A 27727-nucleotide genomic window follows, 5' to 3' on the forward strand; every position below is an offset into this window, starting at 1 on the left:
GCCAGCAAGGAAATGGGATCGCAGTCTTACAGCTGCAAAGAATAGAGTTCTGCCAACAATGTGAATGTGCTTTGGAAGAGCCTCCAGACAAGAACTTGGCCCACCTAGCATTATTATTTCAGCCCTGTGAAATCCTGAGCAGAGAAACATGTCACACTGAGCCCAGACTTCCGACAAAGAAATCTGTGAGCTAATAAAAAGGTAGTCTTGCCCTGGTTAGGTAGCTCAGTTGGTCAGACCACTGTCCTGGTGTGCTAAGGGTGCGGGTACAATACCTGGTCAGGGCACATACAAAAATCAACCAATGAATGCATAAATAAGTGGAACAACAAACCAATGTTTCTTTTTTTCTTGCTCCTCTCACTCTCTCTAAAATCATTAAATAAAAATTGAAAAAATAATAATAACCCTGGCTGATTTGGCTCAGTAGTTAGAGTGTTGGCGCACAGACCAAAGGGTGGGCCTAGTCGAGGACATGTACCTGGGCTACAGTTGGGGTCATGCGGGAAGCAACCAGTTGATGTGTCTCTCTCACATCGATGTTTCTCTCTCTCTCTCTCTCTCTCTCTCCCTCCCTCCCTCCCTCCCTCTTTCCCTTTAACTCTATCTAAAACTCAATGAAAAAATATCCTCAAGTAAGGATTAACAAAAACAAAAGAAAATAATAATAATAATAATAATAATAATAATGAATGGGTGTTCTTTTTAACCACTGAGTTTGTGGTAAATGGTATAGAGCAATAGAAAACTAATACAAGGATTCCTTGATAAGAATGTAGGCAATAGATTTCCTTTTAGTAACCGCAATACAACAGGAAGACATGACAGAACATAAATTTGCCTGAAAACTAAAGAAGGGTCACTGTAATGGGAACATACTTGAATACTGTCTTAATTTCATTTTCTTCATATTTATCATTACGAGACTGTATATACAGTAAAACCTTAATATAACAGACTTATTTGGGCGAGGAGATAGCCATTAAAGCCGAAAGTCCATTATATAATGAAATAGGTTTTCCAAATGTGTATGTGAAAAAATTGACAAATTAGTTTACCTGTTTTTACATATGTAGACACATTTGTGTAATTAAAATTAAGTATGTATGAAACGTTTAATTTCACAGAAAAGTGTTCTATATTCATTATGTAATTTTAAATTTATATTGAATAGGCCTAGTAAATGCATGCATTCGCCAGTCACCTTGAGTAAACAAATGCACATGGCTGGGGCGTGGCTTAGCGCATGTGGAATGTCAGCCAGAACTAAACTGCTGCAGAGTGGTCAAGATGGCGGCGTAGGTAAATGCCGTATCGCTTCCTCCCACAACCACATCAAAGTTACAACTAAACTACAGAATAACTGTCATTCAAAACCGCCTGAAATCAAACTGAGTGGAAGTCCTACAACTACGGAATTAAAGAGGCAGCCACATGGAGACTGGTAAGAGGGACGGAGGCGGAGGGGCTGGTCCCACACCCACGTGTGGCGGATAAAAATCAGGAGGATACCTTGGCTGGGAAGGTCCTCCCTGAGGACTGAGGGGATCCCGGTCCCACACCAGGCACTCAGCTCAGGGTTCCAGTGCCAGGAAGAGAAGTCCCCATAACTTCTGGCTGGAAAAACCAGCGGGAACTGAGGTTGAGGGAGGCTGAGGTGGCTGGAGCCCCAGACAGCTCCTCTTAAAGGGCCCGCGCACGGACTTATCAGACTCACTCCCTCTAAGCTTGGAGGGGAGGCAGCTCGAGGGGCACCAGAGACATACAGGGAAGAACTGAGCTGTTTGGCACTGGAGCGAGGGCTGGAGAGGGGGCTTTCTCCGGGACAAACGTGCTGTCAGAGGCCTTTGTTCCTTTGGTGAGCCCTTCCCTGGGGCAGCAGACAGAAGCCATATCTGGGATTCCAGCAACCTGGCTCACACTCGTTGCTCTGCCCTGGTGATTCCCTGAGGCCCCGCCTCACCTAACTTTCAGGCCCACCCAAGCTGTTGCCAGTTGCTTAATCATAGGATTGACCTGTCTTGGATCCTGCTTCAGGTTTTCCTTAATTCTTTCAAACAAGCAGCATCTGGTCACAGATAGCCTCATACCTCTGATTCAGTAATACTCAGAAACAGCCCTGGCCGGTTTGGCTCAGCGGTTGGAGCGTCGGCCTGCGGTACAGAGAGACCCAGGTTCGGTTCCCGCTAAGGGCATGTACCTCGGTCGCAGTTTGTCCCCGGCCCTGGTTGGTCGTGCGGGTGGCAGCCACTCGATGTGTCCCTTCACGTCAATGTTTCTCTCTCTCTCTCCCTCTCTCTCCCTCCCGCTCTATCGAACAAAAAATGGAAAAATGTCCTCGGCTGAGGATAAAAAAAAAAAAAAAAAAAATACACAGAAACAAACATAGGGAGGCAGCCAAAATGAGACATAGAAACAGGTCCCAAATAAAAGAACAGAACAAAACCCCAGGAAAAGAACTAAGAGAAATGGAGATAAGCAACCTAACAGATGCTGAGTTCAAAATACTGCTTATAAGGATGCTCAATGAATTTAGTGAGAACTTCAGTGAACTTAGTGAGGGCCTCAAGAGCATAAAAAAGGACCAGTCAGAAATGAAGGAGGCATTAACTGAAATAAAGAATAATTTACACAGATTCAATAGTAGAGTAGGTAAAGCTAAGAAGCAAACCATCAATTTGGAATATAAGGAAGCAAAAAATACCCAATCAGAACAGCAAAAAGACAAAAGAATCCAAAAAAATGAGGAGAGTGTAAGGAGCCTCTGGGACAACTTCAAGCGTGCCAACATTCGCATCTTGGGGGTGCCAGAAGAAGAAAGAGAACAAGAAACCGAAAACCTATTTGAAACAATAATGGCACAAAACTTCCCTAACTTAGTGAAGGAAACAGACTTGCACAGAGAGTCCCAAACAAGATGAACCCCAAAAGGCCCACACCAAGACACATCATCATCAAAATGCAAAAGATTCAAGACAAAGAGAGAATCTTAAAAGCAGCAAGAGAAAAGCAGTTTGTTACCTACAAGGGAGTTCCCATAAGACTGTCAGCTGATTTCTCAAAAGAAACTTTGCAGGCCAGAAGGGAGTGGCAAGAAATATTCAGAGTGATGAAAAGCAAGAACCTACAACTAAGATTACTCTATCCTGCAAAGCTGGCGTTTAGAATCGATGGCCACATAAAGACTTTCCCAGACAAGAAAAAGTTAAAGGAGTTCATCACCACCAAACCCTTATTATATGAAATGATGAAGGGTCTTTTTGAAGAAAAAGATAAAATATATGAACAAACAAAATGGCAATGAATACATATCTATTGACAATTGAATCTATAAACAAAATGAACAAGCCGAACAGAAACATTCTCATGGATACAGAGAACATTTTGTTGGTTGCCAGATGGAAGGGGGGTTGGGGGAATGGGTGAAAAAGGTGAAGGGATTAAGAAGTACAAATTGGTTGCTAGACTGACAAACCTCAAAGGGAAGGGGGTTGGGGAGTGGGAAGAAATAAACCAAAGAACTTATATGCATAATCAATGGACACAAACAACAGTTTGGGAAAAGGAGGGAGAGGGGTGGGAGTGAGGAGGAGGGGGTCAATGGGGGAAAAATGAGGAACATCTGTAGTACATTCAACAATAAAGATAAAAAAAAAAAAAACTGCTGCAGAAAGTCATGCCACAGGACAACAGAAGCAATTACCAATTACTAAATACTATGTGGTGTGATCACTTGCTCATCATTTACCGAACATTACTAACGAGCGGTGACTCTTGAATTTAAATATGTAGGCTATAGTTGCAAATATGTAGTATTTATTTATGTGAGCGAAATTACTACAGTGTTTTCCAACACATGGCCTATTAACTAAAATGTGTTAAAATTAACAGTGAATTAATAGCAAAAAAAAACAAAAAAACCTGTTAATATGATTATAAGAAAATCTTGGTTAAATGAACAGAGTGTTAATTTTCACATATGACATACGAACCAGAAATTTTTGTCCGTTAAATCTAAAATCAGTTAAATCAAGGTCCACATACGAAGGTTTACTGTATTTGTTAGCTGTTTGTTTCATTCATCGAATGAAAGCTCCCTCAGAACAGGGAACAGGGTCTTTTATTCTCTGGTAAATACCCAACACTTTAAAAAATGCCTGGCACACAGGCATGCAATAAATATTTCCTGAATAATAAATAACCAAAAATCAGAGTAAATTGTGCCATATATGAGATTTCTTAGAATTAGGAACTGAAATAGCTACATTATCAACTGGACATGCTACAAACAACAAACTCCATCCTAACCACTAAACTCCCTTTAATACAACAGACGTGTTTTTCCATTCATAGTTGTTTCATACATAGCTTTCATAAATGCCTGCAGTGATACAGTCCATTTAAAGAATGCTTGTAGCCTGGAAAACTTACCAACAATAATAGAATGATCTTTTAGCAAACAATATAATGAAATAAAGTTGATTAGGATAAAGAATTTATTTTCAGTTGATGGAGCCAATTCAAGTCATCACCTCTTTCCACACAATTACCCTATACCCTGCAGAACTAGAGTTCAAGAATCTTAATATGATTGAAGAAATTCAGGACCAGAAAATCTCCAGATGAGCAGTACAGTATATTTCTACAGAATGGATTATATTTACATATAGTTTCTTTGTTGTGCTAAACTGAATGCTGCTCAAAATAAGTTTAGAATCCCTAATATAATACAAACGAATATATTAGTAGTCATACCTTCTACTCGATATAGACTACAGACTCAGGCAATTTCAAGAGCAGATAATAGCAAAAAAGATACCCAGTTCTCTTTTTACACATCTCTTTTCTGCTAAAATCAATTACTTCTACAGCAGTTCCCAAGTTAAACATAGTACATTCCAAAAGTGATTTGTTGGCTCATTGCTTGGGCATCATGAATGCCTTTTTGCCCCAGGGCATCGTTGTTATAAATGGTGGTGAGGTGATGCAGTCTAGTACTGTACTACAGGTACATCATAGGGTTTTGTGGCCTGGCAACCACCACTACGTATTTCATTTATTTACACTTTGTCTCATTCATTAAAAGGGCGGGAGGAGGGGGTTTACAGATGAATTATGGTATGAAACAATTTAATGAAATTTTTAGTACTGAAATGTCTAAACAAGTCTTTTTCATTGAAAAAGTTTAATCTTAGCCCTGACCTGTTTGGCTCCACGGTTAGAGGACAGCCTGCGGACCAAAGAGTCCCGGGTTTGATTCCAGCCAAGGACGCATGCCTTGGTTGCAGTTCGTCCCCTGCCCCAGTTGTGGTCCTGCGGGTAGCATCCAGTCGATGTGTCTCTCTCACATCGATGTTTCTTTTTCTCTTTCTCTCCCCCCCTCCCCACCATTCTGTCTGAAGATAAATGTAAAAATATCTTCGGGTGAGGATTAAAAAAAAGTTTAAGCCCTGGCCGGTTTGGCTCAGCGGTTAGAGCGTCCACCTGCGGTCTGGAGAGACCCGGGTTCGGTTCCCGCTAAGGGCATGTACCTCGGTTGCAGTTTGTCCCCGGCCCTGGTTGGTCGTGCGGGTGGCAGCCACTCGATGTGTCCCTTTCACATCGATGTTTCCCTCTCTCTCTCTCTCCCTCCCACTCTATCTGTGCAAAAAAATAAAAATAAATAAATAAAAAGTTTAATCTTAAATTGGGGCCAACCACCTAAATTCAGCTTGAAAATAAGGTTTGAGCCCTGGCCAGTGTGGCTCAGTTTGTTGAGTGTGTCATCCCTTGTACCCAAAGTCTGCTGGGGTCCTTTCCCTGTCAGGGTACATGCCCAGGTTGTGGGGGTCAATCCTCTGTAGGGGGTGTGCAGGAGACAGCTGATAAATGTTTCTCTCTCATATAGATCTTTCTCTCTCCCTTCTCTTCTAACATATTTTTTTTAAAAAGACATGTTATCTTTAGCTCTGGCCGGTTTGATTCAGCGGTTAAAGCATTGGCCCGCGGACCAATGAGTCGCAAGTTCAATTCCAGTCAAGGGCACATACCTTGGTTGCAGTTCATCCCCACCCCTGGTCAGGGTCATATAGAAGGCAGCCAGTCAATGTGTCCCTCTCACATTGGTATTTCTCTCTCTCTCCCTCCCTCCTACTCTATCTGTGAATAAATGGGAAAATATCCTTAGGTGAGGATTAAAAATATATATATATTCTTGCCCAGGTGGTGTGGCTCAGTGGTTGAGCGTCAACCCATGCATTAAGAGGTCACTGGTTTGATTCCCAGTCAGGGCACGTGCCCAGGTTGTGGGCCCAATCCCCAGTGGGGGGCATGCAGGAGGTGGCCAATTGATGTTCTCTCTCATAGATGTTTCTATCTCTCTCTCCCTCTCCCTTCTTCTCTCTCTAACATTAATAAAGAAAAAACATTTTTAATATATATATATTCTTTAAAATACATTTTATAATGCAAAGAACAATAAAGTACTATTATGGGCAATTCACAGAAAATTAGAATTATTTTATCACCATAAATTCAAATAACTTCTAAAATGTGTTCAGAAGTCAGGGACAAATTTTCATTTTAAGGATAACAAAAGTATAAGTGAACTGTTAATACACTCACTTACCCCAAACCAACTCACCAAAAGTAAAAGAACTTCATTCACATCTGTGACCAGTGTTGGTCCATACCCTGACATATGAGTCAGAGTCAAAAACCATGCAAAACTATTCCTAAAAAAGTATTCATATCCCCAGGAGAGTCTCTAAGGTGGCACTTGGGCAAGTTCAATGCAGTCATTGGGGTGGGGCACATTGTCCAGACATGGGGGTCCTGATGTGGAGGCCATGGTTGGCCATCATAAAGATTGCAAGTCTCTTTAAACTTAAGTGTAAAATCTGTACTACTGTAATTTTAACAATGTTTGCACCTTTTATCAGATAATGAAGGGGTACATAGTGACACCAACCAGCCTTACCCTCAAAATACAGAAAACCAGGGATTTTCGTAAAGAAGTCAGGCTTTGGCATTAAAACACCTGAATCTGGTTTCAGGGCACAGCATTGTTCTTCTAGTTCCTCCTCACAGCAAGACCATTATTAGCCCCATATTATTGTCACATGGCCCCAAAGCAGGCTTCACCACCTCTCTGAGGCTTCAGTTTCCCAACTGTAAAATAAAGTGACTATTATTACTACTACTATTTGCGAAAATAGAGATTATCATCTGATGGGGTGAAATTTATTCATATCCCTATGAACATATACAATCAAATGTCCTAAAAGTAGGATCTGAATGGGGGAGGGGTAATGCTTCCTCTTTAGAGAAACAAGAATTGTGTGTGTCCATATATGGCAGCCTAATTCATGTTTATGGCTGGATCTAAAAACTCATTTATTGAATAATCTAGTCCTGCTAAGTCTCCATCATAAAATATATATATATATATATATAGAGAACATGACCAAAGGATGTTCTAACAGTTACTTATTTGAAAACCAGGAATGTATTTTCCTCATTATTGTCAGACGCTTTCTCCATACTTTCATTCACTTATTTCAGATACAAGTTGCTAATACATCAAAAAAGTATTCTATCAATTCCTATATGATGATCAATGTGAACTGGCTAAATTCAAATATATGAGAATCACCAAAATGTAGAAACTTCTTGGCGTATATTAATAGTATCACATATCAATATGCAAGTTATCACAAACCTTTCCCTGAATTTTCAACAGCACCACACGTGTCTTTTTGAAATTCCTACCTCCCTAAGACTTCCAGGACATCATCACTCTCACCTGGTTTTCATTGGTCTCATCACTAGCTGCCTCTCTTTTCACAGCAGAGATTCCTCTTCCTCTGGCACACCTCAGTGCTTCCCAAAGCATGGGATCTATACCCACTTTAGGTGGCACATATATAATAATGAATCATGTCATGAGAAAATTAGCCTGTCAGGCCCTCAAGCCTTATAATTACAAAGTCTTACTGTTTTTCACTTCATTCTGGTTTCTTATTTAACCGGAGTAAACTCAGGCTCAGAGGATTTAGCAGGCAACAGTATCTAGCTAAAATTCAATACGATTATTTGTTGTCATCACTTTAATTTTCCATTGGCAAGTATTTAAAGCAAGTGATATTACTTTGCCACTTACAGTGCCAATATAAAACTTCCCTTTAAAATAAATGTATTTAATTAAAAGAGTCATTTAAAGAAAGATACTGCATTTTGGAGTGGTCCTCAAAAACAGATGTGTCAGAAACACTGCTCTGACCCAAACTGGCTGTTTTTAAATTCAGTTCTTTCTTCACATTTTCTTACTTCTGTGATAACACCAAATTCTCAGTGAAGTTCCAGATTTCAATACAGTACCAGCACATGTAATTCAATACCTCCAAATGAAACCCGTTCTCTCCAGCATCACTTCCATCCTCACCATCAAAAACTAGCCAAATTCTCCTTTACCACCACTCACACACTCTCAAGACCTAGACATTATCTTTGACTCATCCCTCTCTATTCCTTGTTTTATTTGCTTTTTGTATTATTCTAGCAGCTACTAACTCATTAATTCTACAATTTAATCATTCATTCCACAAACACCTGTTGTTTTCCTGCTGCATATAAATAAAATTATATCGTTTTAGAAAGCCATTTCTTTAAAAACTTCACAATCTATGAGAAGAGACAGGCAGCCTTGTGGACTCTTTCTCTAAAAATTGGGGATGGGCAGGAATAGGACACAAGATGGGGCAAGCATCCTAATTTCAGACTCTCGTCGTATCTTCTTGCCTGGCCTCTAAACTGACCTTTGTAAGGGTCGTTGCCCAATACATTATACATTATACACACTGCTGCTGGAATAATATTTCTTTTTTTTTAATCCTCACCTGAGGACATTTTTTCATTTCTTGTTCAGATAGAGTGGGAGGGAGAGAGAGGAAGAGAGAGAGAGAAACATCGACGTGAAGGGGACACATCGAGTGGTTGCCACCCGCACGACCCAACCAGGGCCAGGGACAAACTGCAACCGAGGTATGTGCCCTTAGAGGGAACTGAACCCAGGTCTCTGTGGACCGCAGGCCGACGCTCTAACTGCTGAGCCAAATCGGCCAGGGCCAGAATAATATTTCTTAAAATTTATCTTTACTAAATTATTCTTCTATTTGACAATCTTGAATGGCTCTCTATTGCCTATAATAAGAGTTGACTGCTCTAACAGCTTTTCAGGGACTTCTATAATCTAGCCACAATTCTATGAGTATAAAAAACAAAAAAATTTAAATAGCATTATCACAAGTCAAATATTAGTGTTTTATCACAAAGTTAAATATAAATCAAAACTATGTAAGAGTCAAAAATCTGGCATACTATTAATTCTGTTGGGCACTGTTTGTTAATACTCCTAAAATTGTTTTTATTACATACTCCATTCTAGAATACCTAGATTGTATTTAGGAAGCAAGCCAGTAATCAAAAGGTATTAATAGATTTATCCATAATACAAGGATACACTTATATTGAAACAAAGATATGGGAAAAAATTAATGGGATTTCTAATGTTATAATTTAGTCAATACTGGCAGGTAAGTGCCAGGCCACCAGGCACAAAATAAATTAAGCTGAGAATATTCAATGTATAGTTTTTGCTTTGAGTTCTTACTAGTTGAAGCAATTGGTTTTTGTTTGTTTGTTTTGTTATTGTTAATCCTCACCCGAGGATATTTTTCCATTGATTTTTTGATAGAGTAGAAGGGAAAGAAACATCGATGTGAGAGAGACAAATCGATTGGTTGTTTCCCGCACAAGTCAGGGATCAAACCTGCAACCTAGGTACGTGCTCTTGACAGTGAATCAAACCGAGACCAATTGGAACCACAGGCCGATGTTCTAACCACTAAGCCAAACTGGCCAGCGCACAAATGGTATTTTTGGCCTATAACATATTACTTAAAGATTCTTAGTTCTGTAATACTTAGAAGGTATTTATTTAGCACTTATACATGCCATTTCTTATTAGTCACTTTGCCTAAGAGTATGTGTTCTTGGATGATAGAGACAAATGTTGCAAAAAGTTCCTGTTCATTAATGCTCTTCAGCTCCCCAGGAACATCCAAACGCCTAGGGAATTTACCGAATCAAAACCTAGAAACAGCCCTGGCCAGTTTGCCTCAGCAGTTAGAGCGTCAGCCTATGGTCCAGAGAGACCCAGGTTTGGTTCCCGCTAAGGGCACGTACCTCAGTTGCAGTTTGTCCCCAGTCCTGGTTGGGTCATGTGGGAGGCAGCCACTTGATGTGTCCCTTTCACGTCGATGTTTCTCCCTCTCTCTCTCTCCTTCCCACTCTATCTGAACAAAAAATGGAAGAATGTCCTCGGGTGAGGATAAAAAAAAAATGTCCTCAGGTGAGGATTAAAAAAAAACCCTAGAAGCAACAAGCAGGTATGGAAGTATTTTCTCAGATATTGTGAGGATTAAATGCCAGGTTGGTACTTTAAAGGCCATGAGAATGACTCCTTAAATTTTGTGCCCTAGGTGCCACCTTGCTTCACCCTAGTCCTGACCCAGAGTAGAGCCAGGAATACTGCTAAACATCCTAAAGTGCATAGAACAGTCTCCCATGACTATTACCTGGCCCAAAATGTCAACAGTGCTAAAGTTAAGAAACCCTGGTAATAACACTAAGTGGGAAAGAATCCCAGCTCCATAACATATTAGCTAAGTAACCTTCAGCAAATCATATAACCTCTCTAAGGTAGCTTCCTCATGTATAAAATGGATAACATGCTTATGTTGAAGGATTTAGGAGGATAGACTGATACAGAAGCCTTTCAGACACTCTACAAATGTTAGGTTCCATTCTTCAGAGTGAGTACAAAAATCTTCTCTATCAGAGATAGAGCTCTGGTCCTTTCAGAGATCATTTAAAAATATGATTTACTGTCTGAATCTCCTGTCAAAGTCTATGCAACTTGAAGGCAGGGTCCTTACCTTATTGGACTTTGTATCCTCAGCCTCTACAACAAAGTGTTGGGTAGCTTTTAAATGGCCAAATGGGCTCTCAGTATCTACCCACAACAACAAAGCATTCATTGCACTGCACTGTGGAGAAATATCAAAGAATGTATGAAAACAATTTCTGGCCTGGAGAAATGTTAAAATAGTAAGAGATGCCTAACAACAAAACAGATTTAACAAGTAAAGATACTCAAAAAAAAGCTCATAGATTGATGGGTAAAATTCACATAAATAGCTAAGTCACAAATGTATACCAATTAGATGCACACAAAAGTTAGAATTAAATAGATTTAATCAGGGAGGCCTATTTTTTTTAATTAGTATAATCCTTCAGAGTACATGCAGCTAATATCTTACAAAGACAGTGAAACAGTATACTTAAAGAAGAAACATCAAAATGACAAGTTCTATCATTTGTCATGTTAGCAATACTCAGCCAAATTTCATAATTCAGATGATGGTAGCATATTTTAATAGGTTCAAAGGCCATTTTAAGCAATTTTTAAACCACACTGGATTTTAATGGAAACTTATCAAATTCCTGACATCCACAATCCGTCTTAATTATCTTAAATGGCCTGAGAAAGAATAAAACCAAAAGGGCTCATGCCCAAATGTCTGAATACTTTGCTAAAAGGCTGAGCTCAAGCATACCCAAAGTGTGTTAGAAGCAACTTTTTAAATGCACAAATATAACAATTATTTTTAAACCAACAATTTTAGAAAAATAGTAGTTATTAGCTAAAGCTTATATAAATATGACACTACATTTGCAAATGTCAGCAGAGTTTTTTAAGATCCCTTTCTAAAGTAATAGTCTCCCTCTATTTTGCTCGGTATCTTAATTTGCCTTTAGTTCAAAACTAAACTTGCCAACACTATTCCTCTCAAAACCTCAGGAATTCCATTACTAGTTTTCAGCTAAATTAAAGGAAAAGAGACTCATTCAACCCATGGCAGAAGTATGCACAAAGTGTTTGTTGATGCTCATAAATAGACTGAGAAATTTAGACATGTCTGAAGGACAACGGCCGTATAGTTAACTCTGCTTTGCTCCACCGTGGAACTGAATAGAAAGAGAATTATTGCTACTACTTCAAGTGAGACCAGAACAGATACCTTTAAACCAACTAGGATATAACAGACAGAACATTCTCTTTAAGTCAGAGACTGTGTGTGTTTCACTTCAGGGAAGAATGGTTAGAGTACCCTTAAAGAAATATGCACAGGGAGCCAAGCTATTACTGTCTTCTCCTCCAAAAACAATGCTTAAATGCCGTCAACAACGCCCACCCACTTGTCTCAAAACAAAACAAAAACAGTAAGATGAAAGAGAGAGAGAGAGAGAGCGCGCGCGCACGCGAGAGAGCGAGAGCGCGCGAGCGAGCGCATGCCCTGGTCAGTGTGGCTAAGTTGGTTGGAGCCTCATCCCATACACCAGAAGGTGGTAGGTTCGATTCCTAGTCAGGGCACATGCCCAGGTTGCAGATTCAACCCCCAGGAGGGGCATATGTGGGAGGCAATGAATCAATGTTTCTCTCTCACATCATTGTTTCTTTCTCTCCCTCTGTCTCTAAAAATCAATTTAAAAAAAAGAACAAGCTAAATGCTTAACATACAGATGGTTCTTCGTCTTAGCACTAGAATTCTTTTCCATTCTGTTTCCCTATTCTCAGACTCTATAAACCTTCCTGACAGTTACAGACATTGTCACTCTTCATCCTGCTCCATCACCTCCAACAAGCCCTAATTCATCTCAACTCACCTGAATCACAGGTATCAGGATCTCCCGAATGGGACTAATAAAAGAAGAAAGTTACTGTGAAAGAAAAGGAAGGAAAATCCCATCTTTCCCATTTCCTTGCTCCCTCCCTTTACTTTGTCCAGCCCTGCAGAGTAGCAACAAATGGGAGGAATACACCACCTTAATTTCATTCTGCTATTTCTCACTTACCTCTAACTCAATTCACTGCTCCCTCTAGGCATCAGCTCCTTGGGCATCACCCTATGTAACTCTACTCCCCTGCCACAGATCATTGAAGTCACAACCAAGGGCCTAGATTTTAGGGAGACCCAGTTACCTAACACAGGGATGTAGCAAGATAAACTGAGTTTCCACAGTGTAAAAAAGGGTGGTTAGAATATACTGATAGAATGGGTTACGTCATTTTTACTGCCTGACCTAGTGAAATAAACGCCATTGTTGTTGTTTTTTAAGAATTTTTTTTTTCTTCTTCTTCTTAAGAATAATTTACTCATTTTTAGAGAGACAGGAAGGGCCAGGGAGAGAAACATCAATGTCATCGGATCAGCTGCCTTCCGTAAACCCCCTATTAGGGACCGAACCCTCAACCTGGGCATGAGCCCTTGACAGGAATCAAACCTGCAACCTCCTGGCACACAGGCCAATGCCCAACCAACTGAGTCATACTGTCCAGGGCTTAACAACATTCTTAAATGACTTATTAGAAATATAGGCCTAATTCCAAATTCTTCTTTTTAACTACCTATTTCCCTTCCCCCTATTCTCCTAGCCAAAATACTTTTTAAACAATTCATTTACAAGATAGAGGCTACCTATATAAAAGAGTAAAATTAAAGTAACTACTAGTTATTAAAACAATACATTTTTAACAAAGTAAATAAGTGAATGCCAGTAGCTTGTGCAACATGAAACCATGCTCGCAATCACATAATGAATAAAATAAATCTAATACAAACGAGTATTACTCAGCCATAAAAAGAATGAAATCTTACCATTTGTGACAGCATGGATGGACCTAGAGGGTATTATGGCTAAGTGAGTAAGTCAGAGAAAGACAAATACCATATGATTTCACTTATTTGTAGAATCTAAAGAACAAAATAAATGAACAAACAAAATTGAAACGACTCATAGATACAGAGAATAGGCTGATGGCTGCCAGAGGGGAGGAGATTTGGGGAACTGGCAATATCTATTAAAAATGTTCATTCATGTATCTATTGGCACACAAATTCCATCTCTAAAATTTAAATTACTGCTATATTTGCACAGATGTGAAATATGTATGCAATACTTGCTGCCATGTTATTTATAAAAGCAAAAAATAGGAAACAAGCTTAATTTATAGTACAATGGGTACTATGCAACCAATAAAGAGTGGATATGGTTGTAAATGTAGGAAAACTTGCTACAAATATCAACTGCCTCTGGGGAGGAGACCTAGTAGACAGGGAGGTAAGGAAGAGAGACTTGCTTTTCATAATAAACCTTTCTGTACCTTTAAATTTTGGGTGATGTACACATATAACCCTTTTGTTAAAAATAAGTTTAAAATTTGCTAAAGTATTTAGACCATTTACGCCAATCCTCTGATGCATCATAGTTCTAGATCCTTATCTGCAGACAATGTTCATTAAAAATAAGAATCTAAGCTACTAGACTCTATTATCTAGAGGTTACCAGTAACCAATATACTAGGGTTGTGTATACTACACACATTAACATTTAAATTTAAATTCATTTCCTCCAAAGTACAAAAAGATACAACTATGGCAACTTTACATCAATCAAAACAAAATATAATAGATAAAAAATAGATGAAGAATTTGTCTTACCCAAAGCAACCTTTATTACAGAAATAAAATTGGATACGATATAATTTTGTCAGCACTCTAAAAACCATGCTTTGTCAAAAGGAAAAAAATCTATCTGGCTGGGTTTTCTGGTTAGGGTCTACATGTACCAGAAATATTTTGTAAAGAACCTAAGAAGTGCCAAAGCCATCTGAATCCAAAAGGCAGTTCAAAACAAGGGAAAGGGGAGGACAAAGTCATGGGCAATAGATTTCAAATTCCAAAAGAACAAACTTTTTTTTTTAAAACAAGTATTACAACAGAATTGATTGTGGTTTTTTAAAACTGATTTGAGAGAGAGAAAAACATTCATCAGCTGCCTCCCACACCAACCCCGACTGGGGATGGACGGAACCAGCAACCCATGTATGTGCCCTGACCCGAAATAGAATCTGCAACCATTTTGGTGTACATGACGATTCTCCAACCAACTAAGCCACCCGGCTGGAGCAGAACAAACTTTTAAGATACTGTTTTTCTAATAGAATTTTTCTCTTTATCTCTTAAATTCCAAGTAAAACTGAAAACATAGCTGTCCCTCATAATTAGAACTCAAAAAGGTGAATGAAACAATTCAAACTCTTTTTCAAACTAATTTTTAAATGTTATTTAATGAGATTTTTGGTTTTGCTACTAGATAGAGATTAATGTAACAGCAGCTAATTCTAAGTTGGTCCCTTCTTCTTCCTCTGATTCAAAAGTATTACAATCTCACTATTTGATTATAAAACCAGAAAACTAGAGAAAAAAAAAATCTTGAAGAGGGGTACATAATATGGCAAAATTTAGGAAGAAGATCATATTTATTTTTTGTTTTTAAAAAATCCTTTTATTGCCCTGGCTGGTTTGGCTCAGCGGTTAGAGCGTCAGCCTGCAGACCAATGAGTCGCGGGTTCAATTCCGGTCAAGGACACGTGCCTTGGATGCGGTTCCTCCCTGCCCTGGTCAGGTCATGCGGGCGGCAACCAGTTAAACTGTCTCTATCACATCGATGTTTCTCTGTGTGTCTGTGTGTGTGTCTCTCTCTCCCTCCCTCCCACTCTGTCTAATGATAAATAGAAAAATATCCTCAGGTAAGGAATAAAAAAAAATCCTTTTATTGACTCTTGTTAACAACATTATGACTTGGCCGTGTAAGCAGACTGCTATATCACTACAAACAAATTTTAATTTTACAAACTTAATGATCTGGTTTAAAAACAAACAAAAAAAAATCAAACTATATAGCCCAAAAGTTTGTTGACATAATCAATTACAGTCTCACGAGGTCTAGAATAAACTCAGTAAATGAAAGATGCTAGTTGGCAAACAAAAAATTAGTACATTCATTTGCCAGATTCAATCACTCAGACTAATGCAAAAAAACAAACAAAGAAAACCCAACTTCATGAAATAAAGGTACACTTAAGAAAGGAGGTAAAGCCCTGGCCAGTTTGGCTCAGCGGTTAGAGCATCGGCCTGCAGTCCAGAGAGACCTGGGTTCGGTTCCCGCTAAGGGTGCATACCTCGGTTGCGGTTTGTCCCCAGCCCTGGTTGGTCGTGCAGGTGGCAGCTGCTCGATGTGTCCCTTCACATCGATGTTTCTCTCTCTCTCTCTCTTCCTCTCTCTCCCTCCCACTCTATCTGAACAAAAAGTGGAAAAATGTCCTCAGGTGAAGATTAAAAGAAAAAAAAAAAGAAAGGAGGTAAAAACTGCCTCAGAATTAGTATTACATATCTTGACATTTACAAAGAAAAAGGACAAGAATGTTATCAACTAATAATTTTCATTTTTATTCTGTATTATTTTATATTTATGGCTCAAGAGTATCTGAGGTACCTGATACTCAAAGAATAATGCTAATCATATCAAAGTCAGGGATTAACACTATACATATAAACATATAAATTTGTATCGATAGTTTCCAATTCTGAACCCAGGACCACCTAAGATAGGAACAGAGAGTTCCTTAAGCTATTTTCAAGATTTAAAAATAGCCTAATAGCCCTGGCCAGTTTGGCTCAGCGGTTGGAGCATCGTCCTGCAGACCAGAGAGCCCCAGGTTCGGTTCCCACTAGAGGCACATACCAAAAATAAATAAATAAAAATAGCCTAATAGCCTCATAATCTGTATGAAATAGAGCTTTGTACACTAAGATAACCAAATTTCATTTTGAGGGCTGGAATCAAATCTTAATGTGGTTGGCCAGTCAGTGTGGCTCAGTTGGTTGAGCACCTCCCATGCACCAGGAGGTTGTAGGTTCAATTCCCAGGCAGGGCACATGCCTGGGTTGTGGACTTGATCCCCAGTAGGGGGTATACAGGAGGCAGCTGACTGATATTTTCATCAATGTTTCCTTCTCTCCCTCTCCTTTCCTCTCTCTGAAATCAATAAAAACATATTTTTTAAAAAACTTAAAGTGGTAATACCAATTACCTCACAGTGATTAGAAGCTCTGGTTATAGTTATAGGCTTCAACAATAAAAATAGAAAACCCAGTGCCTGGCTGGTGTAACTTAGTGGTTGAGCACTGACCCATGCACCAAGAGGTCTCCAGTTCGATTCCCAGTCAGGGCACATGTCCAGGTTGTGGGCCCGATCCCCAGTGGGGGGCATGCAGGAGGCGGCCAATCAATGTTCTCTCTCATTGATATTTCTATCTGTCTGTCTGTCTCTCTCTCCCTCTAAAATCAATAAATAAATAAATATTTTTAAAAAAATAGAAAACCCAATGAATAATTATGTAATAAGTGTATTTTATTTTGTGGAAAAACGTCTTTGGATTTTAACACCTAAAAAGTTAATGTTCTAGAAAAGCAAAAAGCAAACTAAAAATACATACCAGACTCTACACATTGACAAAACGTTTATCAGGACAAGGTTTGTATGTGCTAGGTGAGAACAGAAAGACACGTATGAATTATAAAAATATATAAATATATTATCGTTTTCTTTAAATTCTAATGGTTTAATTGATGCTTTAAAAAATAATAAGTACCCTGGCCAGTGTGGCTCAATTGGTTGGGCATTGTCCATGTACCAAAAGGTTGCTGGTTCAATGCCCAGTAGGGGCATGCAGGAGGGAGCCGATCAATGTTTTGCCCTCTCCTTCTCCCTTCCTCTCTCTAAAAAAAAAAAAATTGAAAATCTTTAAAAAAAGAAAGAACAAGTAATGACAAAGGATCAAAATGACCAATCAGATCCCAAACTATCAAGGAAATTTAGGAGGAAGAGTCTATGTCTATGTTCTCCAACTCCATTTTTCCTCCTTACTCTCTTTTATTTCACAATTACCTCAGCAGTTACAGCTCTACAAGATCTTATCCACAGTTCTCACCTATACATATCCAAAAAAAATTTAAAAGAAATTATAAGCCTAATTTTCACCTTGGAATGCACCCTCATTTTTAGACAGTGTTTGTGCAAAAGAAAGACTAAGGAGCAAAATGAAACGAGGACTCAAGATAAGAGATAACTACAAGAACACTACCTCAAACATGATCTGAAAACCACTCAAGAATACTTGATGACTGGGTAAATCTGTTGACATCTGGGCATCTAGCATCTCTACAGCAGGTTAAGGGAACATGCTATATGTGAACCTATACAAATCTAGATACAAATCCTGAGGCTCCATCACTTATTACCTGCCTGACCTTTGGATTATTACTTAACTCTCTGAAGCCTCAGTTTTCTCATCTATAAAGTAGAAATAAGAACAATTAATTTAGTAGAAACTCTTTTAACACATCTCTCCTTTATCAACTTACAGAAATACAGCTTTTCAATCCCTCCATAAATCACTCCCTCGTGCCTACCACGGGGTTATCACTTGCACCTGGTAGAATCTTCTAAGTAGACCACTTTTCTAATATATCCCCACCCTGTTGTTCTCACCAAAGGAGCTGGATAGTTAACAAGAGCCAGCTGTTTGTTCCCAAACCAGTTTATGCCAACTAGACTTGTTATTGTAATTATGTAATTTAAGATTGTGTAAACTGATGAAGTATGAGTGTGAAAGAGATTGTTTCTCTGAAATTCTGTTGAAAAGTTCAAAAAGATTCAAAGGCTAATTATTTTTTTAAATTATTATGGAATTAAGTGTAAGTAAAAGCTTTAAAAGAAAAAAGCATAAAACTGTAGAAGGATTTTATTTAACACACTGAAAGTGCTTTTTAATTCTCTCTTCTATAAAATAAGTGGAACCTCATGGATGTGGATTCTGCTAAAAAGACAATCCAGAACTCCAATCAAAGGACCTATCCACAAAAAAAAACCTTGATCCTGTAGGGGGGAAAATGATGAAAGACTGTATATCTAAACTAAAATTTAAAATATGTATCCTTCTCTAACAAAAATAAATTAATTAATTTTAAAAATAATAATAAAATAAAAAATAAAATATGTATATTTTTTATAATCCCCTGCTAACCAACTTTTTAACTACCTACTCAACATCACAAACAAGATCTTCATATGTAGCTACCACAAAAATTTATAGGAATACTGTAAAGAATAAATACAGTAATTAAGCATAGTGCCTGGAACTTAGTAATATTCAATTAAAATCTGCTTTACTTTAGGGGTTTTGTTATTACTCTGATGGTATGCTGCTTTTTTTAATCCTCACCTGAGGATACTTTTCCATTTATCTTCAGATAGAGTGGGAGGGGGGGATAGAGAGGGGGGGAGAGAGAGAGAAAAACATCGATGTGAGAGGGACACATGGACTGGTTGCGTCCCGCATGCCCCTGACCAGGGCCAGGGAAGAACCGTAACCAAGGTACATGCCCTTGACCAGAATTGAATCCACAACTCTTTGGTCTGTGGGCCGACGCTCCAACGGCTGAGTTAAACCAGCAAGGGCTGTGATGATATACTGCTTTAAAGATACACACAAAAAAGTAAAAGTTGCACTGTTCTTATTATTCTGTTATTTTTGTATCCATGTACATTAATTATACTCCATAGATTATTAGCCATATAACTTCTGCAGTGGTTATCAAAAAAATGAAGACAGCCAATACTCCTCATAGCCCCAAGAGAGTGTAGTCACCCAAGGTTATACTCAACTACAAGGAAACATTATGGCAATGCATTAACATGTGCATGAGCTGACAAGAACACAAGAAACATGAATGAGGTACTGGTGTGGTACCAGTGGAGGGAGCAACAGCTCTTTGAAGAGGGAACAGACACATGGGAAAAGGTCAAGGATCCAAAATGAGGAGAGTAACTATAAGATAATGGAAGAGACTAGAGAGAGAAGCAATGAAGAAACTGGGAATCATTTTGTAGGCAACAAACCTGTAAACTAAAGGGGTTATAGGTACGGTAAACAGATCTGGTGATTCAACCTCTTGCTCAGAACTCTTGAAGACTGGCACAGATATTAAAATGCTTTTCCAAATTACTTAAAAGCAAAATCATATTTTTAAAAGTTTATGTCATTTTGACATTACAATCAGTTTTACTATTCATGGAAAACTGTTACATAAAGAAATACACTAAAATTAGAACAATGAAGTACCTTTTTCACCTATTAAGTTGCGGGGTGAGGGCTGGAGGACGGAGGAGGAGGGCAGAAACACTAATATCCAATCTAACAGGGATACAGTAAAATAATACCAATAGTACCATCCTTCTAAGAACTGACCAAATGTTTCAAGACTAAACATCCTCATATCCTTTGGCTCAGTATTACACATCTGGGAATCTGCCCTAGGAAATAACTAAAAAATATGAAGAAATCTATATTCTGAAAGGTTTTCTGCAACATTTTTTTGTGTGTTGTTTATCCTCACCTAAGGATATTTTTCCATTGATTATTTTGAGAGAGAAAGACTGATTTGTTGTTCCATTTATTTATGCATTCATTGGTTGATTATTGTAACGTCCTGGGTCTCTACCTCAAAAAAAAAAAAAAAAAAAGTGTTTTAAAAAGAAATATACTTGTATGTATAATATTAAGCTTTCTTTTGAGGGGGTAGGAGATAAGGGAATGTAAAATGAGCCATGTAATATACTATAACTTCCAAAGCACCACTACCCACTAACTATTCACAAAACCCCCTAAGATGCAACTGGCCATCTTTAGATTGAACATGAATTTACTTAGTTCAGGTTTGAATAAAAGACTTCAATTTAAATTAAAGTATCGGTCGATTTTCAGAATATGCTTAACTGAATAGTTCTGAATCTCAAACCCTATACTTATATAATCCGTTAAACAACAGCCCTCAGAATTTTCTTACATGACAGCAACCACATCTAACTTTTCTTACTGATTTTAATGGGGGGGGTGGGGAGAAAGAAACACTGATTTGCTGTTCCACTTATTTATGCATTTATTGGTTGATTTTTGTATGTGCCCTGACCAGGGATCAAACCAGCAACCTTGGTGTATACGGACAACGCTCTAACCAACTAAGCTACCTGGCCAGGGCGCTATCTTAAGTCACCATTTTCATTTCAAAGCCTACATTGTTCTTGATACCTAGTAGTCTCCCAATAACTATTTACTGAATCAACTAGTCAACGGATAAATGCATGTTCTAGCTAAGATTCAATGCCAAAGTTCCTCCAGCTTTAACTGAGAATGGGAGGCAGAAGGTAGAAGGTAAGAGAAAAAAAGGGTAAATTTGGATAAGGTCCAGCTTCTACCACCAGGTCAAGATGACATTAATCAACACTACATTCTAGTATCAATTCAAAAGTTGACTTAGGAAACCTTAAACCTTCTATCACCCATATCTTAAAGACATGTTTAGGAAAAGAACAGAGCTAGCACCAGAAAATCTGCCTCACTAATCTTGATCATATAATGCTTTCAAGAAAGCCAAATTTTCTTTGCTATCTGCAAATCTATCAACTTTTTTATCTGAAAAAATTTTAGCTTGTAATGCAAAGCATGGAAAACCCCTTCCAGAGGAGCTTTAAGCTCTCAGCAACAATATACAATATATATACTTATACATTAATTATTATGTATATATTCAAAAATAAATATAAAATATGTAAATAAATAATGCAATTACACTAGAACTCTTACCACTTTAGACACTTAAGTCAAACAGCAACTCATGTCTATGTTTATTTAACAGTCCAAGGTAGAGACAATGTAACAGTGAATAAGATACAGATCATAGCTAAGTTTACAGTCTATCTAGTAACTTAAAAGGCAACTACAGCTAGTTAAAAAGAATCTTAAGAAAACCAGACTTTGAATTCCAGTGCTACCTCTTATTAGCTATGTCTCTGAGTCTTAATTTCCAGAACTATAAAAGGTACTGTTGCCCTAGCCAGTTTGCTCAGTGGTTAGAGTATCGGTCCATGGACCAGAGAGTCCCAGGTTCAGTTCCTGCTAGGGGCATATACCTCGGTTGCGGTTTGTCCCCAGCCCCGGTTGGGGTTGTGTGGGTGGCAACCACTCGATGTGTCTCTCTCACATCGATATTTCTCTCTCCCTCTCGCTCTATCTGAGGATAAATGCAAAAATGTCCTCGGGTGAGGATAAAAAAAAAAAAAAAAATGTTAAAGTATCAAAGTTAAATTTCTGGGATTTGATAACAGTATTGTAATTACATAAGAAAATATCCTATTCTTAGGAAATATATGCAGAGGTATTAAGAGGTAAAAGGGCATACAACCTACTCTTCAATGGTTTACAAAAATGAAGGTACACAAGCATCTACTGTATCATTTTTGTAACTTTACTATAAGTTTAAAATTACTTCAAAATAAAAAGTTTAAGAAACAAGATACTAACCTCCAGGGGTTTACTTATAAGCTCTAAGCTATACAATTATACAATTATAAATTACTTTTAAAAATTACTTGGCAAAATAAACACAGAGATAGTTCTAAGAAACTTCACAGTTAAATTACAAAAAAAAAAAAAAAAAAAAAACACAAGAAAGCATAGCACATGAGCAAGAGCCAGCAAAAACAAACAGCAGAAATCATATATGCAAAGATACTGGAATTATCAGAAACAAAATGTAAAATAAATAGTCCTGGCCAGTGTGGTTCAGTGGGTTGGGCCAGGGCATGCAGGAGGCAGCCAATTGATGTCTTGCCCTCACATTGATGTTTCTCTCTCTCCCTCTCCCTTCCTCTCTAAAATCAATAAAGAAAAAAACATATATATAAAAAGTTATTATATACATTTATTATATATATATATTTAAATATTTTTATTGATTTTTAGAGAGAGAGGAAGGGAGAGGGAGAGAGAGACAGAAACATCCATGAGAGAGAACACTGACTGGCCGCCTCCTGCATGCCCCACACTGGGGATCAGGCCCACAAACTGGGCATGTGCCCTGACCGGGAATCGAACTGGCAGTCTCTTGGTGCATGGGTCAATGCTCAACTGCTGAGCCACACCAGCTGGGCTTAATAGCTTTTTAAGAAAAAATATCTTGAGAACATGATCAAGAAAAGAAGTTAATGCCCTGGTCAGGTGGCTCAAAAGGTTGTGGGTTTGATTCCTTGTTAGGGCACATATCTAGGTTACTGGTCTCCCGTCAGGGCGCATATAGGAGGCAGCCAATTGATGTTTCTCTCTCACATCAATGTGTGTGTCTCTCAAATCAATAAGCATATCCTCAGGTGAAGATTAAAAAGAAAAGAAAGGAGTAAGACTACAAAAAAAGGATAGTGTTAAAAGGAACTAAATGAGTAAAAAATATTTACTATGAGTAAAAAATATTTAGTACATAAAAATTTTTAAAACTCAATGAACAAGCTACAATATAAACCTTGAAGACATCATGGCAAACAAGATAAGTTAGACACAAAAGTACAAATATTGTATGATCCACTTATATGATACTTAAGATAGTCAAATTCACAGAAATAAAATAAAATACCTATTGCCAGACATTGGTGGAAGGGGGAATGGGGAATGATTAAACTCAAATAGTGAGGAGTATAAAGGACTTCAAAGATGCTGGAAGTGTTCTATTTGCTAAGCTAACTACTAATGGTACATGGTAGTTCATTTTACATTTACTATACTGTATGTTTTTATAATAAAAATAAATTTTAAAAATCAACACAAAAGGGGAAAAAATCAAATGACCAGAGATCCCTAAAAAAATCTAGAATACTTCACACAATTGGTCCTTGAAATTGAAACAGTAAGAAGATTCATTGTTTCATAACAACAAGCATTTATTTTCTCCTATAAGTGAACTGAGGGGTGGCATGAATATTTCTAACCTCTCTTCTCCCTCATCTTCCCCATCCTAGAGGGCTCCACTAATACAGTAGCCACTAGCCACACGTGGCTATTCATAAATAATATTTAAAACTTAGTTCCTCTGTAGCACTAGACACATTTTTAGTACTCAGTATATGAAGGCCACTATATTGAATCACACAGATATAGAACATTTCCATAACTGCAGAAAGTTCTATTACACACTGCTGCTATATTTTTATAACATTAGAAATAAATTCATAATTAATCTTAAATATAAAAGAACATCTTAAAATTAATTAAATCTTTTTTTTTTTTATCCTCACCCGAGGATATTTTTCCATTTTTTGTACAGATAGAGTGGGAGGGAGAGAAAGGAAGGGAGAGAGAGAGAGAAACATCGACGTGAAGGGACACATCGAGTGGCTGCCACCCGCACGACCAACCAGGGCCGGGGACAAACTGCAACCGAAGTACGTGCGCTTAGCGGGAACCGAACCCGGGTCTCTCCGGACCGCAGGCCGACGCTCTAACCGCTGAGCCAAACTGGCCAGGGCTAATTAAATCTTCTTTTAAAGTCACTTTATTTATCTGAAACTATAGATCCTTAGTAGTTTTAAAAGTTTGCTGTTTGATTATTAACCAATGTAACCCCAATAAATTCAATTACAAGTATCAAAAAAATTGACAGAACTTTGCTGTTTGAGCCCTGGATAAGTAGTTCAGTTGGTTAGAATGCTGTCCAGATATTGGGTGCAATTCCTGGTCAGGACACATACAAGAATCAACCAACGAATGCATAATTAAGTGGAACAACAAAAAAAATTTGATGTTTCTCTCTCTCCCATCAATCAACAAATAATTGTTAAGTTTGCTGTTTGTTAAAAATATATAGAAAGTGTCAGGGATTGTTCACCATTCCCTATGCTCCACCAAAAACCATCAGAACAAAAGACTTTTTTTTTTAATGAGCCAAAATTAAATAGTTAAACAAGCAGAGGGCTACTAAACTGAATATAAGCCATGTCTCAGGAATACAAAACTTCACAGGATTAACATATCATCCCTTCTTGGGGGGCACCATTTTAGTTGACAGTACTTTAAAACACTGTTTACATACATATAAAATCACAAAATGACCCAGCCGGTGTGCCTCAGTGGATTGAGCGTTGTCCCATGGACTGAGAGGTCTCAGTTGGACTCCCAGTCAGGGCACATGCCCAGAATGTGGGCTCGATCTCCTGATCAATGTTTCTCTCACACATCAATGTTTCTATCTCTCTCCCCCTTCCTCTCTAAAAAAAAAAAAATCAATAAAAACATATTTAAAATCGTAGTGAAGCCCTGGCTAGAGTGGCTCAGTTGGTTGGGCATCGTCCTGTGCACCAGGAGGCTGCAGGTTGGATCCATCCCCAGTAGGGGGCGTGCAGAAGGCAGACAATGGATATTGCTCTCACATGGATGTTTCTCTCTCTCCCCCTTCTCTGTTCCTCTATAAAAGGATATTCTTTTTTTTTAAATATCCTCACCCGAGGACATTTTCCATTTTTTGTTCAGACAGAGTGGGAGGGAGAGAGAGAAACATCGACGTGAAAGGGACACATCGAGTGGCTGCCACCTGCACGACCAACCAGGGCCGGGGACAAACTGCAACTGAGGTACGCACCCTTAGCGGGAACCAAACCCGGGTCTCTCTGGACCACAGGCCGACGCTCTAACCGCTGAGCCAAACCAACCAAGGCTAAACTATTTTTTTCTAAAAATCACAGTGTAAAAATTCATATGAATTATAAAAACCCTATAGGCATCATAAAATGTCTTATTTATGTAACTGCAGAACCAGTTCAAACTGGTCCTATTCTGTTTCTAACAAGAGTTGGAACCAAAGTCTGAACCTTGGATACACCACTTGTGAACACCACCCACAAATAATACTTGTAGAACCCTCAACTGCTCCTCCCCCCACCCAGAACCAAAGGATGCAGCCATGACCAGAACCAGAACACAGAACCCTTTCTGAAGCCGAGGGGCCACTGTCCAGGAAGATGTGGTGTTGAAACCCCTTAAATCTTGCCCCAAACCCTGGATGAGGGAGTCAGATTTGAGTCTTGCCTCCTGTCTTCTTGCCACTTGACCTCACAATATAAACTTTTTTTTCTCAAAAGCAGACGCCATAGTATTTATTGGCAGTGAATGGGGCAATGAGCCTTGCTAGGTAATACTTAGAGTAAGACTATTATCACTAGACTTCTGAGCATACCATTCATTTCTACCACTCGAAGTACTTTGTAGGAAAACCTTAAGCATTGTGAAAATAAATAAATTCTATATGAATTTTTTATTTCCCAGAAGTAATACTATACAGCAAAACTTTATAAAACAATAACATTCTTAAACCTTCAGTTTTCTTTAAAACTATAGGCTGGTGTGGCTCAGTTGGTTGGAGCAACCATCATCCCATACACCAAAAGGTCGCAAGTTCAATTCCTGTTCAGGGCACATGCAGGAAGCAGCTATTAGATGTTTCTCTCCTTCTCTCTCCCTTCCTCTCTCTAAAATCAATTTTTTTAAAAAACTAAAGGACAGAGGGCCTAGGCTATTTCCACCCCACATGAATATTTTGCTGTACGGGATCTAACGTACACTTCTATATATTTCTATAGCACTCTCAATTTTTAAAATTACCTAACCAAAAACACTCAAAGGAGACAAATGTTAAGCCTTAATTTAACAGTCACTCAGGCAAGGTTTGCACCTTATCCCATATCCCCACCCCACCCCCCTGCGAGACACACACACACACACACACACACACACACACACACACACGCTAAGTGAACCAGGGAGTCAATAAGTTTCTCATCTAGACAACTGAATACAATTTCAATAAGCGCTTATGGTAATAACTGGTTTGGGTCCCCAGGAGGACTTCTGTGGCTCCACTTACATAACCCATTATGCAAAGTGCTGAACTATTCTTTCTCTAGAAAGTATTCTGAATACTGATATTTGCACAAGTTTTACTTGCTATGCTAAATGAAAAAGATTTTCTTGCTGAGGCTTCAAGGATCTTTCTTGCAAAAGAGGTAAAAAGGAAAACTAGTATCTACTACTCCACTATGTCAAAGGCAAGTTATTTATCTTGTTGGCTAATCAACAGAGTAATGACTTACAGCAGCACCCTCAGGCAGCCCCCACAGTTCATCGGTGTCCTCCTGGGATTCTCGTTGAGAAACACAGCCTTAAATAAGTAATTTGGAGAAACTTATTTGAACTCAACTGAAAACAATCCGAACTGCCCTTTGAAATGTGCTATAAGTAATATAAAACTTGACAAAATTCAATTCAATGTTGATGAGAATCACAATATAGTCCCTGTAGGGTAATACAAGGGCAGACTAACACAAATCTAACTTGAATATGCATAAGTATGTTGGATGAGTACTCGCCCCCAAACCCTTGGTTCTGTTTAAACCAAGATTATCAGACTTCACAGACCCATAATCTTAAAAAAAAATTCGTTAAATCCAAGGTGCCACATTAATTTTGTCAAAGACATTAAAAAAAACAAACTACCAATTACTATCTCTGATTTTATGAAATAAAAGAACTAATATGCTTATACCAAAAATGGTAAAATATAATTTTAAAAAATATCTTTTAAATTCAATAGATTCAGTTTTAAGAAAAGCTAACTCATTCTCATTCCCACTTCAGATAAGTGAAAATGTTGTCATGGACTGACACCACTCCATAGTACAGCATTTGGGAATCACAGGTCTAAGCAACTAACTCCCACTTGGAAAAAGAAAGCAACCGTAGGACATGCCCAGACAAAATATTAATCTATTCAATAATGAGAAAATAGAGGCTTGCAGGGGTTTAGGGATTCTCCCAACGTCACAGACGAAGAATTTGAC

The 27727-nt window shown here is 38.3% G+C and overlaps 1 protein-coding gene across 6 annotated transcripts in view; it reads right to left on the reverse strand.

Moving 5' to 3' along the window:
- The window catches only part of FRS2 (fibroblast growth factor receptor substrate 2), a 99066-nt gene extending 72010 nt beyond the window's left edge, over window positions 1–27056 (reverse strand). The window contains exons 1-4 of one of the 6 annotated variants that reach the window (XM_036252014.1): window positions 26981–27056; window positions 12769–12802; window positions 10977–11087; window positions 6959–7149 (exon numbers count right to left, since the gene is read on the reverse strand). The gene's annotated coding sequence lies outside the window, so the exon portion shown is untranslated. Of the gene's footprint in view, window positions 1–6958; window positions 7150–10976; window positions 11088–12768; window positions 12803–12957; window positions 13509–13760; window positions 13805–20406; window positions 20444–26980 lie in introns of those variants that run through there. The other 5 variants (XM_036252013.1, XM_036252016.1, XM_036252012.1 and 2 more) reach the window with 5 other exon arrangements.
- Between the last annotated feature and the right edge of the window lie 671 nt (window positions 27057–27727).

The sequence above is a fragment of the Molossus molossus genome, unplaced genomic scaffold (genome assembly GCF_014108415.1).
Source record: "Molossus molossus isolate mMolMol1 unplaced genomic scaffold, mMolMol1.p scaffold_m16_p_10, whole genome shotgun sequence".
Classification (NCBI taxonomy): domain Eukaryota; kingdom Metazoa; phylum Chordata; class Mammalia; order Chiroptera; family Molossidae; genus Molossus; species Molossus molossus.